At 41.2% G+C, this 17,500-nt stretch overlaps 1 protein-coding gene across 1 annotated transcript in view; it reads left to right on the top strand.

Annotated features, from left to right (window-relative positions):
- LOC137623309 (bestrophin-4-like) overlaps window positions 1-17,500 on the top strand; it is a 105,578-nt gene that overhangs the window by 58,628 nt on the left and 29,450 nt on the right. The window lies entirely within an intron of this gene.

The raw sequence follows: 17,500 nt of genomic DNA, 5'->3' as shown, positions 1-17,500 counted from the left end.
ATGTTAAAATAAATATTTCTTATACAAACTATAAAAACTTGAAAAAACTGGAGGAAGAGAAATAAGATAGAATAGTGTGCCCGAGTGTACCTTCAAGAAAGAGAACTCTAACCCAAGACAGTGGAAGACCATGGTACAGAGGCTATGGCACTACCCAAGACTAGAGAACAACACTTTGATTTTGGAGAGTCCTTCTAAAAAAGCTGTTCACCATAGGTAAAGAGTCTTTTCTATCCATAACAAGAGGAAAGTAGCCACTGAACAATTACAGTGCAATAGTTAACCCCTTGGGTGAAGGAGAATTGTTTGGCAATCTCAGTGTTGTCAGGAGTATGAGGACAGAGGAGAATGTGTAAAGAATAGGCCAGAATATTCGGTGTATGTGTAGGCAAAGGGAAAATGAACTGTAACCAGAGAGAAGGATCCAATGTAGTACTTTCTGGCCAGTCAAAGGACCCCATAACTCTCAACTAGGACGAGTCTTGCTGTATATTGAGATAAAATCGAGGGAATAGGATTATTTAGAGAATTTTGGGATCCAGCGGAGTGAGAATCCTTCTAATCATTATCCTTAGTTACGGTAAGCAGCTCTTCTAGGAGAAACACACAAAAAAAATCTACCCATTGTTGTCTAGTCTTGGGTAGTGCCATAGCCTCTGTATCATGGTCTTCCACGGTCTTGGGGTAGAATTAGCTTGCTTGAGGGTACACTCAGGCACATTATTCTCCCTGTTTCCTTATTTCCTTTTTTCACTGGACTACTTCCCCTCTTGGACCCCTTGGGCTTATAGCATCCTGTTTGTCCAATTAAGGTTGTAGCTTAGCTAGAACAACAACAACAACAATAATAATAATAATAATGATCTTGTATATTAATTTAACAACCTTTTTTTCAGCGAATCTTCTGATCCTCGGATCATAATCTTTTATCTTCTTGCCTATCGATGGCCCATATGTACTGTTCGCTAATCCTCGTCTTACACACACACATACAAAATATAATCTCTGTTACCTAAATGCATACATACAATTGAAATTATGAAATGATTCAAGAGACACGATACTGAAGTCTACCAGGAAGTTGAAAACTGGGAATTTTCCTTTTGGATGGACACTTTTATTTTTAAAATGGTGGTCTATGTACAGACTATAGAAAAGAAAGGAATGGAATAATTGAGCTTCAAAAACCATATGAGGAAGACATAAAGAAAATAGGAATATTATTTCTATTTAGTGAAACAAATATAGGAAAGAAAAAAAGTATTAAACCTGATGTGGATGAAAAGACAAAACAATATAAGAAGATAATCCGAGGCGCCGTTGCAAAGGCTATGCCTCACCCCCGAACCTGAACCTGTGAATGAGCCCTATGAGATTCAGTGGTTTTAGATTAGTTGATTGTTCAGATGATACAGTGTTGATAGGAGAAAGTGAAGAGAAATTGCAGGGACTGGCAAAGGCATGAAAGATTTTGTCAGTTAAGATAATTTAAACTTAGTAATAGTAATGTATTGACGATAAATGAAAGCCAGCATGATGGAGGTGAATGTCAGTATGGAGGATAAGAGAATAAATGTGGTTGATACATTTAGGTTTAAGGTTTAAATACCGTTTATGAATGGCAGAGGCAAGGGACAGCGACATTGCCCTATCGAGCAGTACAATGACCTATAGACTGATCATATTAACATATGATCAGCGCCCAAGCCCCCTCTCCACCCAAGCTAAGACCAAGGGGGGCCAAGCAATGGCTGCTGATGACTCAGCAGATAGACCTATAGGCTACCCCAAGCACCCCATCCTTAGCTCACTATAGTCAATTTCTTTTAGCGATGCAGATTTGCACCGACTCGCAGCGGTGCCCCTTTAGCTCGGAAAAGTTTCCTGATCGCTGATTGGTTGGATGAGATAATTCTAACCAATCAGCGATCAGGAAAATTTTCCGAGCTAAAAGGACACCGCTGCGAGTCGGTGCAAATCTGCATCGATAAAAGAAATGGACAATAGGATAGTGAGGTTGAAGCTTCCAAATAAACTAACGAGTTTGAGCGGGACTCGAACCCCAGTCTGGCGTTCACCAGTCAGGGACGTTACCACATCGGCCACCATAACCCTAGATATAATTGTAATGCATAATGGTAGAATGACAAAAAAGGGTTGTCGTGAGATATTTTCCTTTCAATTTCCCTTTAATGGTTTGCTACGTCAAGACGTTTTGGCAAGATTACCGTGTGATTACGGAAATCCTCGAAAATGCAAAGAATAGTTACATTTCGTCTCATTATGAATCTCCCCTTTTGTTAGCAAATCTTGTCTCCTTGTCTGATCATCATTGATTGATAAAATTGCTCATCTGTAGTTGGTTGCATAAATGATGAAAAAACGTCATTGTCGAATATATATATATATATATATATATATATATATATATATATATATATATATATATATATATATATATATATATATAAATGCGTAAAAATCACAGGAAAACGTGATGCTCAGATGCAGAAGAACCACGGGGAAAATGAAAATACGAAATATACGATTAAGTCCTGACTAGTTTCGTGATACTTCTTCAGAGGACTGAAGAAGTATCACGAAATTAGTTAGGACTTAATTGTATATTTCATATTTTAATTTTCCCGGTGGTTCTCCTGCATATATATATATATATATATATATATATATATATATATATATATATATATATGTGTGTGTATATATATATATATATATATATATATATATATATATATATATATATATGTATATATATATATGTGTGTGTATATATATATATGTGTGTGTATATATATGTGTATATATATGTGTGTATATATATATATATATATATATATATATATATATATATATATATATATATATATATATATATATATATATATATATGCAGGAGAACCACCGGGAAAATTAAAATATGAAATATACAATTAAGTCCTAACTAATTTCGTGATACTTCTTCAGTCCTCTGAAGAAGTATCACGAAACTAGTCAGGACTTAATCGTATATTTCGTATTTTCATTTTCCCCGTGGTTCTTCTGCATCTGAGCATCACGTTTTCCTGTGATTTTTACGCATTTATATATATATATATATATATATATATATATATATATATATATATATATATATATATATATATATATATATATATATATATATATACACACACATAGTTATCAACAATTACTTACGCTTCTACTCTACTCATCACGAGCACTTAAACCACAGGAAAAATCTGATGGCCAATTATTACTACTATAAAAAGAAAAAAAAGCTTTCCAAGACAGACAATTACTATTGTGACAATAAACAAGCAACGTACACGATAACGTAAGAATCGTAATCACGGTAAATTCTTTCTTTCTAATGATATCGCAGGAAGACAGCCATTATCTGTAATAACATTAGGAATAGCGCTTCAGCAATCTCTCAGGTATTTGATTCCTCTTTGAGGAAAATGCGAATGATCTTAAAGTTTTTTATTTTTGGTTTTACTTCTATCAAAAAAGGCATTCACGAGTCAATATATACCTTATTTAAAAACATATTTAGATAAATAGTCAAAATTGCAATTGTAAATACAGTATATGTAAAATACAAAAAAAAATATTCATGTAAATATACGAGGATGTATATTTGTTATAAATTGTAATATTGTATATGTGTATTTTATAATAAAAGAAAAAAATTATTGGGCGTTTTAGACATGTGTTTTTATTACTAATCTTTATATAAAATGATGAGTATAGGATGTTGTATTATTGACTATTTATATGCAGCACTTATTATTCCGCCTGCAAGGCCCTATCTCTCTCTCTCTCTCTCTCTCTCTCTCTCTCTCTCTCTCTCTCTCTCTCTCTCTCTCTGTATATATATATATTTTTGGGCTCAAGCCATGTCGTCCTGATGGAAGTTCCTATAGGGTAGCTTCCTAGGGTATATTACAACTACGGCGATATTCCCAGAGAATTTACCTTAAGGTACCAGAATTCTAACTCCTGGAGCGAGTATCCCTCGTGAAAGGGATATCGCGACATATCAGAGGACGTATTCTAGACACGTCACATGGCAATCTACGACCTGAACAGAGATTCGTCTCGTAGGAGGGAGATTGACGAGATACGAATTCGGGAAAGAAAAAGGGGAGCCGCTCCCAAGGCTTCCCTATCCCCCGATTCGTATGCGTGCCTGGCGCCAATCCTGGCGCCATCTGTATTCCTTTTTGCGTAGCTTAACAACTCGGTGTTTTTTCCTGTTTTTCTCTCAAATCTTGGATTTATTCAGCTTTTCATGGCTTCTTCGTCTTCGTTGACCTCGGATAAGTTGAGTATAGTGTCTGTTATGTATAAATGTAGGCTCTTGGTAAAATTTTGAGTGATTAATAGGATTAATCTTTGATACAAGAGCCGTAGCCTACCAGAGGTGTCCTGGACACTGTCACTCGCTAGGTATAAATTAGTTAGTCAGAGTGACATTCCTGGTTGTTTTGCTTAATAAAATTTAGCTATTTAGCTTTACATAGGATTTCCTTTCGTGCTTAGTATTATTTGGCGAAGTATTCGCCATTCTGGCCTACGCTAGGCCATGTAGCCTAGTCGTTTGGTCCTAGTACTTAATGCATGATTATGGTTTTTCCGAGTGTAATTAAAATTTTATTGAAGCTTTAGGCTATATTTTATACATTTTAGACTGTGTGGAATATTTCCAAGATTGTATACGTGAGAGTTTCGGTGAATTAGGTAATCGATTCTCTTGGTGCCTAGGCTAATTGCTTATGGAGCCTTAGTATACTTTATTATACTCCCCGGTTGCTTTCTTTTCTTCGGAGAAGGTATGCAATCCCTTTCCCTCTGTTTAAGCCTTGGGCTTATCCCTAAGTGGTTTTTTCCGCATTTATTTTCGATAAAACTATACTAGGGTGTTACTGTACCTTCCTGTTCCAGCAGAGTCTGGTTCAAAGAGGGACAGAACAACAGAGTTTTTAGTCTGAGTCCGTGTTGTTTGGCTTGGGGCAGAGTCTCCCTCGCTGACCTAACACTTACAAAGGGAGCTGAGCTCCCTTAGGTCACTGTCGAAGGTTTCTGTAGTTATGATTCCTTCTTGTGTGATCGACCAGACTAAGTCCTGTTGCTGTTCTCGGGGAGGATAAATCTTCCCTTGGGAGTTGCAACGCCTTCCTTGCTTTGGTGCTTTGGAAGCTGGCAGGTATTATACTACTGCGCTGGCCCTTTCCCTTAGATCTCCCTTAGGCTAAGACAGAGTTCTTGGCTGCGGGTGATCTGTCACTAAAGCAAGGTTGGCAGGACCCTCTTGTCCCTTCCCCCTCTATCTCCGTAATGGCCTAGCCATTACTGTACTGTACCTTGCCGGCCGGCAGAGCTGGCCGGCAGGGGTATTACTGTACCATATGTCATTCTACTTCTGGACCTAGTATAGGTTGGGATATGGATTGACTAAGCCCATTGCCGGCCGGCAGAGACGCTGGACGGCAAGGGTCTTATGTTTTCGAGTGCTGCCCGGACCTCTCTTGGTCTCTCATCCATGCCTGCCGGCAGAGCCGGACGGCATTGGTCAAGGAAGCCTGAATTAAGTTTCTCCCCTTCCTTATATGCACTCTTTCGGTTGCCGGGCTTGGGGGGTTGTGTACACTCTTATCCCGGCATCCATTCTATTTTCTTCTAGTGCTGTACCTGTCCCGGCAGCCGGCCTATGAGGCCGGCAGCCGGGCAGGTGTAGTCTTCTGGTTCTTTTGCTGCCGGCTGGCATCGGTCTTGTACCTTTGCCGGCCGGCTTATGTCAGTCCTTGTCTGCCGGTCACCAAGAGTGTGGCCGGCAGCTGGGTACTACCTTGTGTAGTTGCTGGCCGGCAATCATTGCCGGCCAACACTGGCTGTTGCTGGCCGGCAGCTGCTGCCGCCGGCACAGGCATTTGAACCAGAGGGCTGCCGCCCTATAGCTGTTAAGTAGTATACTTTAAAGCTAATTGTGGTGTGTGCCGGCCGGCAAAGGCAGGCCGGCACACATCCTCCTATACTGTACTAGTATTCTTCTGTATAGCATATACAGTAAGAAGAAAACTATAGTAAAAGTTTAGGTACAGCACTGTATCTTCTAACACTATTGTGTTTTCCTACACAGCCCTTTGCTGTTGCCCTCAGACAGGAAGCAGAGTTCTTCCCCGTCTATTATCCAGGATTTTTAAAATCATTGCCTAGGTGTGAGCTCCACCTGTTTCCTATGGAAACCTTGCATTGGTTACTCTAGTAGAGATAAACCATTTTTGATTTTATTATCTGGAAGGCGGCAACAATGGGTTGTGAGGGAAACACAAGTGTGTGTCTTTCATTTATGAATTGTTATGCTATACTATGCATATCCAGTGATACATAGTTCACTTGATACTCATGGAAATTTCTTCTCTTTACAGGAGGACCCTCCGAAGTGCGGAAATGTTTTCTGCAATGTCCGCAGCAAGAACCTCTGCGGACATGAGTGTTGTAGGAGACACGCAGCATGCGCTGTCTCCAAGGATGATCTCCAGTATTGGGACCCTCAGGTATGTACTGTATGCACTAACCTGATTACTGAGGCTTTTGATTCCCCTAGAACGGCGGAATCAAGGGATAGAGCTAGGGAAAAGCTTCGTACTTGGGTAAGGGGCTTCAAGAAGAACACCTCTGGCCCTTATCTTCCAAGTGAGAAGATGAGGGCGTATCTTTTTCCCCAGGCATCAGCAGAGGCAGTGATTCCCCAGCCTCAAGAGGAGATCCTTCAAGATCAAGTCCAGGTGGACGAGGAAGTCGCAGATGCGATGCAAGACATCCAGTTGTGTGACAGGATGTCTGACCTGGACGATCGTTTGGAAGAAGACCTCCTGGCAGAAGGTCAGGATCAAGTTCAAACCCCGGATGTCGTAGAGGATGAGGTCGACGAGGTGTCGGCTACTCCGGTTCAGATGCCGGAGCCTATCCCCTCAACATCGGCTGGCCTCCCAGTAGAACTGGGACAGGCCCTCTCTTCGATTGTTGGAATGATCCAACAAATGCAGAAGGAGAATCAGGAGAAGGCGGCTGCAATGGAACTGCGTATGCAGTCCCTGGCAGAATCACATGGGCCCCGGAAAAGGCTCAATGTGAAAGACCTTCCCATATGCTCAGATGCTAACCCATGGAGGTATGCTGAGCACATGCCGATGACGACTGGAAAGATCGTCATTTCGGATAAGCTGGGTTCAGTTCCCCTAGAGGAGGTAGAATTCTGGCCCAGCAAGGCTTCATATCCGGACTGCTATGTCCGGCTGAGAAAAGAACCAGCTTCAAGGGAGGAGACAGAGCCGAAGGAGGTCATTGTTATGGACCACGCTAAGGCTCAAGCCCTACTTTCATCCTCGATGAAAGAGAGGGGCTTCTCGAATTCGAAGGTAGCTGCATTGAGCAAGAAGCTCCCTTCGTTTGTGTCCTCTCCTGATAGAGCCTTCCCCTTTTTACAGAAAGGGTTTGCGGCTGTCCTAAAGGCAGTCGAGGCCGGCAAGCCTTGCCCCTCCCTGGAGGAGTGTAAACCCTTGTCGCTGGCTCTACCTATGGACCACAAAGACTGGAAGGATGTCCATCTGACATTCTCAGTGGGAAAGTTGGAGGCTGATATTGCCGGACGGCAATTCGGCGAGGACCTCCCCAAGCTGTCCGAATCTCTTTTACGAAGAGAGTTCGAGACAAAAGAAAGACTGGCTGCCTCAATGTCTCATCAGACTACTCTCGAGACGATGGCAAGTGACCCCAAGGTCCATGAAATGTTCATGGTAGTGGCTAAGTCTCACTTAGCCACAGTGACGAAGGACCTTTATAGCTTCGTCAAGGCAAGGAGAGCTTGCAGGGAGTTCGTGTTCACCGGGGCTTCGGTGAGACACGAGCCAAGGAAGCTAATCTCCTCCAACATTTGGGGAAAAGACCTTTTCCCTACCGATGTGGTCAAAGAGGTTGTTGATAAGGCCGCCGTGGAGAATAGAAATCTTCTCCAGAAGTGGGGCCTGGCTATCAAAAGAAAATCTTCCCCGGATGAGGGTCCTCAACCAAAGAGGAAGAATATGAAGACTAGGCTACCATCTCGGCCAGCCAAGCCTTATAGACAGCAACAGCAACTGCAATTGCCTTTGCCTCCAGTGCCCCAGATGGTGGCACAAACCCCGACTGCCTTTCAGTGGGTACCCCAGGCGGTGCCAGGTCAGTCAACCACATTCGCCCCAACGTTCGAAGGACAGTCTTCTTCCTTTCGTGCAAAACCTAGAGGAGCAGCCAGAGGCTCGTCTAGGCGCCCCTCAAGGGGAAGGGGATTCAGAGGTGGTCGTGGTCAGGGAGGCAAGACCTCAGGACGGCAGTCCAAGTGAAATGATACCGGTAGGAGGGAGACTAATGAAATTTTGGGATCGCTGGACCTTCGATCCCTGGGCCCAAAGCCTACTCAAGAATGGACTGGGTTGGAGCTGGTACAGCACTCCACCCCCATGCCTTCGGTTTTTCCAACACTCCACCCCCATTTTGGAGGAGTACGTTCAAGAACTGTTGGAGAAAAATGTGATCCGAAAGGTGAAGTCCATCAAATTCCAAGGGAGGCTGTTTTGTGTTCCCAAGAAAGACTCGGAAAAGCTCAGAGTCATTCTGGACTTGTCACCACTCAACAAGTTCATAGTGAATTGCAAATTCAAGATGCTAACACTACAACACATAAGGACCTTACTGCCCAAGAGGGCATACTCAGTCTCTATAGACTTGTCAGACGCCTATTGGCACATTCCAATCAGCCGTCGACTCTCCCCCTACCTAGGGTTCAGGCTACAACGGAAACTGTACGCCTTCAGAGCCATGCCATTCGGGCTAAACATAGCCCCAAGGATTTTCACGAAGCTTGCGAGCGCAGCTCTCAAACAATTACGCCTAAAGGGAATTCAGGTAGTAGCCTACCTGGACGACTGGCTGGTGTGGGCAGCATCCGAGACCGAATGCTTGCAAGCTTCCAGTCAGGTGATCCAGTTCCTAGAGTACCTAGGCTTCAAGATCAACAAGAAAAAGTCTCGACTTTCTCCATCCCAAAAGTTCCAGTGGCTGGGAATCCACTGGGACCTTTTGTCACACAGTTTCTCCATCCCAATGAAGAAAAGGAAGGAGATAGCGGGCTCTGTCAAGAGACTTCTAGATTCCGAAAGGATATCAAGACGCGAACAGGAGAGGGTACTAGGCTCTCTCCAGTTTGCTTCAGTGACAGACCCAGTGCTAAGAGCACAGCTAAAGGATGCAACCGGAGTTTGGAGAAGGTATGCATCAAACGCGCGAAGAGACCTGAGAAGACCAGTGCCGCCTCGGCTACGTACTCTTCTCAGACCTTGGTCCCAAGCCAGACATCTAAAGAAGTCTGTTCTTCTTCAGCCACCTCCCCCGTCGTTGACGATTCACTCAGACGCCTCAAAGGAGGGATGGGGAGGTCACTCTCATCGGAAAAAAGTCCAGGGGACTTGGTCCAAGCTATTCAGGACCTTTCATATAAACTTTCTAGAAGCTATGGCAGTGCTCCTTACCTTAAAGAAAGTCTCCCCGCGTCACTCGATCCACATAAGATTGGTGACAGACAGCGAGGTGGTTGTGAGATGCTTGAATCGACAAGGGTCGAGGTCACCACCTCTCAACCAAGTGATGTTAGCCATTTTCCGATTGGCGGAAAAGAAGAAGTGGTACCTGTCGGCAGTTCACCTTCAAGGAGTCCGCAATGTGACAGCGGACGCTCTATCCAGGTTCACACCGATAGAGTCGGAATGGTCCTTAGACGCAGGATCATTTTCCTTCATTCTGAATCAAGTCCCAGAACTGCAAATAGACCTCTTTGCGACGAAAGACAACAAGAAGTTGCCCCTGTACGTGTCCCCGTACGAGGACCCCTTAGCGGAAGCAGTGGACGCAATGTCCCTCGACTGGAACAGATGGTCCAGGATTTATCTGTTCCCTCCTCACAACCTTCTGTTGAGGGTCCTCAACAAACTGAGATCCTTCAAGGGGGTAGCGGCAATAGTGGCCCACAAGTGGGCGAACAGCATGTGGTTCCCCTTGGCGTTGGAACTACAGATGAAGTTCGTGCCGCTACCACATCCAGTTCTGACCCAGCAAGTCCAGAAGTCGACTGTCTGCGCTTCATTACAGAAAACCCAGACCCTGCAGCTCATGATTTTCTCGCCCTAGCGGTGAGAAAGCGCTTCGGGATTTCGAAAGCCAGCATAGACTTCCTAGAGGAATACAAGTGCAAATCGACTAGAAGGCAATATGAGTCATCTTGGAGAAAATGGGTGGCCTTTGTAAAGGCAAAGAATCCGCAGGAGATCTCAACAGATTTCTGCTTATCTTTCTTCATCCACCTCCATGGCCAAGGATTGGCAGCTAACACGATTTCAGTGTGTAAATCGGCTTTGATGAGACCCATTTTATTTGCCTTCCAGATCGACCTAGGTAACGAGATCTTTAATAAAGTTCCGAAAGCCTGCGCTAGGCTCAGACCTTCAGCACCTCCAAAGCCCATCTCATGGTCTTTAGACAAAGTTCTTCATTTCGCCTCCTTGTTGAGCAATGAAGAATGTGCGTTAAAGGATTTGACGCAAAAAGTTATTTTCCTATTTGCACTCGCGTCCGGGGCCAGGGTTAGTGAGATCGTAGCCCTCTCGAGAGAGGCAGGTCGTGTTCAGTTCCTGGATGGGGGGGAGCTGAACCTGTTTCCGGATCCTACGTTTCTCGCCAAGAATGAGTTACCCACCAACAGGTGGGGTCCCTGGAGAATCTGTCCTCTGAAAGAAGATGCATCTCTATGTCCAGTAGAATGCCTAAAGGTCTATCTTCGTAGAACTTCAGACTTCAAGGGTAGTCAACTATTCAGGGGAGAAACATCAGGCTCAAATTTATCTCTGAATCAACTCAGAGCGAAAATGACATATTTTATTCGCAGAGCGGATCCTGACAGTACACCCGCAGGTCACGATCCGAGGAAAGTTGCCTCATCCCTAAATTTCTTTAATTGTATGGATTTTGAACATCTCCGTTCATACACGGGCTGGAAGTCTTCCAGGGTGTTCTTTCGCCACTATGCGAAGCAAGTAGAGGAACTTAAGAGATCTGTGGTAGCAGTGGGTCGTGTAGTTAACCCTACTGTTTAACTCTACAAGGAACAGTGGTCTTAATTGGGACGATTAAGTCCAGGGTGAGTGTGTAGGTACATACTGTACTACAAACTAAATGAGGGCACCAAGTGCCCATATAGACTGTTCCTTCCTTCAAAGGTGAACCTTGCATAAGTTCAGACATGTGTGCCAAGCGTTTCTAACGCTAATGTGATTGATTTGTAATACAGATTTTTTATGACTTGATACCTTGGTATCTCATTAAAGTGGTGTTTAATGGTTTTTCTTTCAGATAAACAAGTTCTGTTTACTATCATACTTATGCTTAAAGTTTTGGGTTACCCTCTTTTATATAAATATATATATTTGTTGTTAACCTGTCTGTTTATTATCTGTCAATAAACTTGTTCTTGAGAACCTTGCGTCTCTTTCACCTGTGTCAATTTATTGGTATAATTGAGCATTTTAATTCTATGTATCTTATCTGGGATAATTCTGATAGAATTGTTCTGTTTTGCAAGCTATGTTGCATTGGTTTATGTAAGTCCCCTAATGGGAGGACTCCGTCCCATAAAGGGACGAGGGCGGTTTTATTAGTTTCTTCCTATGCGGATATAAACCTTTGTCCAATACAAGTATTGTGCGGATGACTGGTCAATATATTGACGCAGTGGTTCTATACAAACTATGCTTTACTTAATATAGGGCGAGACCACTATATTAGCTTGCCTGGTATTCATACATAGATATATGTACTCTTCGAGACTTTCCAGAGTCTAGTAGGACTCTTCCCTGTAGGGGGCAGGAAGCTCTAACATAGTTTATAGTTAGTTGAAAAGATGTATAACGGTAACATCTTAGGTCTCTAGGTCTAGTCGACCGGGAATAAATATCTCCGGGGAGTACGGCACGTTCTGAGAATCCACAGATACAGTAATGCTCTGGTACACTTCCATCAGGACGACATGGCTTGAGCCCAAAAAACGGATTTTGAGCGAAGCGAAAAATCTATTTTTGGGTGAGATAGCCATGTCGTCCTGATGGACCCGCCCTTGCCTTTCTAAGAAAGGGCTGTAGGACCCCTCCCTACATACAGTATCTGTAGCACCTCGTGTACGCTACAAGAAATACAGATGGCGCCAGGATTGGCGCCAGGCACGCATACGAATCGGGGGATAGGGAAGCCTTGGGAGCGGCTCCCCTTTTTCTTTCCCGAATTTGTATCTCGTCAATCTCCCTCCTACGAGACGAATCTCTGTTCAGGTCGTAGATTGCCATGTGACGTGTCTAGAATACGTCCTCTGATATGTCGCGATATCCCTTTCACGAGGGATACTCGCTCCAGGAGTTAGAATTCTGGTACCTTAAGGTAAATTCTCTGGGAATATCGCCGTAGTTGTAATATACCCTAGGAAGCTACCCTATAGGAACTTCCATCAGGACGACATGGCTATCTCACCCAAAAATAGATTTTTCGCTTCGCTCAAAATCCGTTATATATATATATATATATATATATATATATATATATATATATATATATATATATATATATATATATATATATATATATATATATATATATATATGAGATTTGCGGATGTCATAGCTGTGTTTAGTGAATCATAGGAGGAATTACAAAAGATTATAGATTTGAATCGAAAAAGTAGAAATGTAGGACTGAAAATGAATATGAGTAAAACTAGGATAATGTAGAATGAAAATGCAGAGACAACAAATAAGAGTTACGGCCAACCTCTAGAGATTGTTAATGAACATACGTACGTAAGACAGACAGCAAGTGTTTCCCCAGGACACGAGACCGAAATTGAAAGATTGATAAGCATGGAATGGAAAGCATTTGGTAAACAAAATGATATTATGAAAATTAAAATGCCAATGTCTCTTAAAAAAGAAATATATTCAGTCAGATGGTCCAATCAGTATTAACTTGTGTATCTGAAACTTGGAGACTTACTAAAGCCTTAAAACATAAGCTAGTTACAACTCAAAGAGCCATGATGGGAATAACACTGAGACAGAAAAAGAGCAACATGGATAAGGGAGCAAGCTAAAGTAGATGATAAGTAAAATAAATGGACATAGGCAGGACATATAATGAGAATGACAGACAATAGATGGCCATTAAGAATAACAGAATGGGTCCCGAGAGATTGCAAAAGAAGCAGGGGAAGGAAGAGAAGACGATGGATACGAACTAAGAAAGTTTGCTGATGTGGACTGGCATAGAAAGACTGTGAACAGACGCAATTGGAAGGGCATTTCAGGTCTTTGTTCATCACTTCTACAGATTAGTAACGGCTGATGATGATGATGATGTATGTGTGTATGTATGTGTCATTATATCATTAATACCCTGCCCTATGCAATGGAAAGTTTATATCACTGAAGTTAGTAAATGTAATATACCTCATTTAGCAACGATTACAAGTCATGAAAAGAACAGAAAATGTTTTCATAGACACCCGCAAAAGGAAATTCGCATTAAAATTGAAAATAAATATATTACGATTTCACTTTTACTTCAGGAATAATTCACATAAAATAACATATATTTCTGATGGTTGAATAATTAAAAAAACAGCGTTTAAGTCAAACCTTTGAAATGCTCTATTTTTTCCCCATTCGTGCGCGATCACCGATGACCTGTATTGCTGCCAAGCCAAATAATTATACCACCGATCAAATCAACTTTCCTCGTTGGAAACCAGAAGCAGGAAGGACCATGGACCATAGACTTTTAAACAGACGATATGGGAATACTCAGTTAATCCATAGCACCCTTGTTGCCCTACAGAAGGTAGTCAACTGTGAACTTGGAAGCCACCAGTCGTCGGATAGAATCGATTCGATAAACAGCTGGCCATAATCGCCACTTTATAGCTATGCATCTGTCCCGTCGATTTGTGGTGGCCTGATGGTAGCTTCCTTGCCTGGTGATTGCCAGTTAGGGGTTCCAGTCCCGCTCAAACACGTTAGTTTCTTTGGTCGCTGCAACCTCACCATCCTTGGGAGCTTATAGGTCTATCTGCTGCGTCATCAGCAACCATTGATTGGCCCTCCTTGGTGCTAGCTTGGGTGGAGAGGGGGCTTGGGCGCTGATCATATGTAATATGTTCACTCTGTAGGGCATTGTCCTGCTTGATAGAGCAATGTCACTGTCCTTAACCCCTGCCATTCATGAGCGGCCTTTAAACCTTGTTTTCCGTGTATTTAGATTAATATGGCGTTACGCCGGCTCAGAATCTTGTTTTGGATACAATCCAGCTGCGAGAAGTAGGGATTAACCTAAGAAATGGGGAGGCAATATTGATTGGTAACCCTCGTGAAATGTTAACCTATTAATATCTGCATTTACAGTGATCTGAGGTTAACCCTGAAATTGCCTGCATTCTCGACACGGCTATGAGCCGTTGAGATACTACCGCTACAGAGTTAATGGGTCTTTTGACTGGCCAGACAGTACTACATTGGAGCCTTCTCTCTGGTTCCGGGTCATTTCCCATTTCCCTACAAACACATTCCGAATAGTCTGGCCTATTCTTTACATATTCTCCTCTGTCCTCATACATCTGACAACACTGAGAATACCAAACAACTCTTCTTCACCAAAGGGGTTAACTACTGCACTGGAATTGTTCAGTGGCTACTTTCCTCTTGGTAAGGGTAAAAGAGATTCTTCAGCTATGGTAAGCAGCTCTTCTAGGAGGACACTGCAAAATCAAACCATTGTACTCTAATCTTGGGTAGTGCCATAGCCTCTGTACCATGGTCTTACACTGTCTTGGGTTAAAGTTCTCTTGCTTGAGGGGACACTCGGGTATAATATTTTATCTTATTCCTCTTCCTCTTATTTTGTTACAGTTTTTACAGTTTATATAGGAGATATTTATTTTAATACTGTTAATGTTCTTAAAATATTTTGTTTTAATTGTTAATTTCTTCTCTTATTTCCTCGTTTCCTTTCCTTAGTGTGCTATTTTCCCTATTGGAACCCCTGGGCTTAAAGTATCCTGCTTTTCTAACTAGGGTTGTAGCTTAGCAAGTAACAATAATAATAATAATAATAATAATAATAATAATAATAATAATAATAATAATAATTCACAGTGATCCGTTGACCTTGAAATTTCCTGTATTCTAGACACGACCACGAGTGGAAATTCCTGTCTATTCCTAATTGCATAATAGCATCGATTGATTGATTGATAGACTTAAAGTTTTCTGGCATCCTGTTATAGCATGGAAGGGCATCCTCTTGTTGGAATGGATATTCCCATTTAAGAAAAATTACTAAATTTATTTCTTTTGCGTAATAATGATATTAATAACAATAATTGCAAATCGCGTATAACAGCGCGAGTTAAATTTGTATAGATAGGTATCCACAGCAATACATTGGAATAAATAAATGGAAAAAAATGATATTCAATTTCTAATACCTTTATACCAATACACTTCTATAGCCTTTCTACTACTACTACTACTACTACTACTACTACTACTACTACTACTAATAATAATAATAATAATAATAATAATAGTTGCCATCTCTATTATAATAGAACAGGTAAAGATTAGAATAAAAAGACAATTCTCCAATCTGATTTCAGGCTCATTGAAAAAACAAGGTCATTGACAAAATGCCAGTGACCTTTGCTCTTCTCCTACGCTCAGGTCTGCTGTGACCCTAAGCCCTTTCTTTTTTTTTTTTTTTTTTTTACTTTTTTTTTAAACGGGTTGTTAATCTAACTTATCTTCGTGTTTTTTTAATAAATCCGTTTTATTATATTTAGTAAAATTTCTCTGTCTGAGTTTTTAGAACTTCTCTGTCCGAGTTTTTCTGACATTTTCGAAAAAGAAAAATATCAACATTTTCAGATGATTCAGTGGACATTTATTAAGGTTTATACCTCCGTAAACGAAGTTGGAAGGAGGTTATGTTTCCGCCCCTGTTGGTGTGTTTATTTGTGTGTGTGTTTGTTTGTGAACAGCTTCCTGGCCACAATTTTAATCGTAGAGTAATGAAACTTGCACAGATTAACTGCTATGTAAAAAGCTGGAAAGGATTAAATTTTGGAAGGTCAAGGTCACGGTCAAGCAAAATGTCAAATTCACGTAATCAGCCATATTTAAGCATATAAAAATCCCCGCCAATTAATACATGTTAAGGTCAAAGGTAAAGGTCAAGCAAAAGGTCAAGAAATAAGATGCTGTGGAGGGGGTCTGCACTTTAATGAGTCCCCCTCTACTTTATCTATAAAATCAAATGTTGAAATTGAGAACCTCATGTATTTTTTTTTTTTAATTAGAATTCGTGCTGGAATTCCAGAGTAGTTATAGAACAATAGCCATAAACCATGACAAGGGCATTTCTTTGTCCCCAGACTCTGCAGTGTCTCCCCAAGTCTATAAGATTGCAAATCGATTCCTACATTTAATTGCAAAGGTTTCTCTAAGGTCATCTTCTAGAAGCTTAGTTGTAAAACCTAAGTATTATATCTACATATCTGTTGGGTGCTTTCAGTTTTAATTTTAGTTTGGCAATGAGGAGCTGGTGATCACTACCAATATCTACACCTATATAGCTTCTTCCATTTCTCAGAGTTCTCCCTCTCTCTTTATTAATTGCAATGTGATCTATTTGATTTTTGTAATAGCCACATGGTGAAGTTCATGTATATTTGTGGATATCCTTGTGTTGGAAAAGAGTACCTCCTATAACAAGATTGTTTGTTGAACAAAAACTTATAAAATGTGCCATATTTTCATTCGCAACTTTGACAAGACCCTCAACACCCATCACATTCTCTATACCTTGATTACTCCTTCCAACATTAGCATTGAAGTCACCAATCACAGTTCTCATTTTGTGTATTGATAGTCTCAGTCGACATATTTTGAAAACTTGATTATTCCTCACTATCGTTTGTGCATTATTCTATGATTCTAATAACATTAAAGTTGGATATTTATTCTTTATTTTTTCAGTACCCGATTTACTTTTTCATTCAAAGACCTTTACATAAAAGAAATAATGATAATCTTAATAATTTCAATAATAATAATTATTATTAGACTCAATACACATAGTAATCTAGAAGTTTTATTCCAGCTGTGACCAAGTTGTAGAATGATCTTCCTAATCAGGAAGTTTAATCGGTGGAACTTCAAAAGTTCAAACTTGCAGCGAATGTTTCTATGTTGAACAGGCTGACATAAGTCTCTTTTTATAGTTTATATATGGAAAATCTATTTTAATGTTGCTACTGTTCTCAGAGCGTTTTATTGTAATTGTCCAT

This window comes from Palaemon carinicauda, chromosome 30 (genome assembly GCF_036898095.1).
Source record: "Palaemon carinicauda isolate YSFRI2023 chromosome 30, ASM3689809v2, whole genome shotgun sequence".
Taxonomy (NCBI): domain Eukaryota; kingdom Metazoa; phylum Arthropoda; class Malacostraca; order Decapoda; family Palaemonidae; genus Palaemon; species Palaemon carinicauda.
The sequence above is the reverse complement of the archived record's forward strand: the minus strand, read 5'-3'. Positions and strand labels throughout refer to the sequence as shown.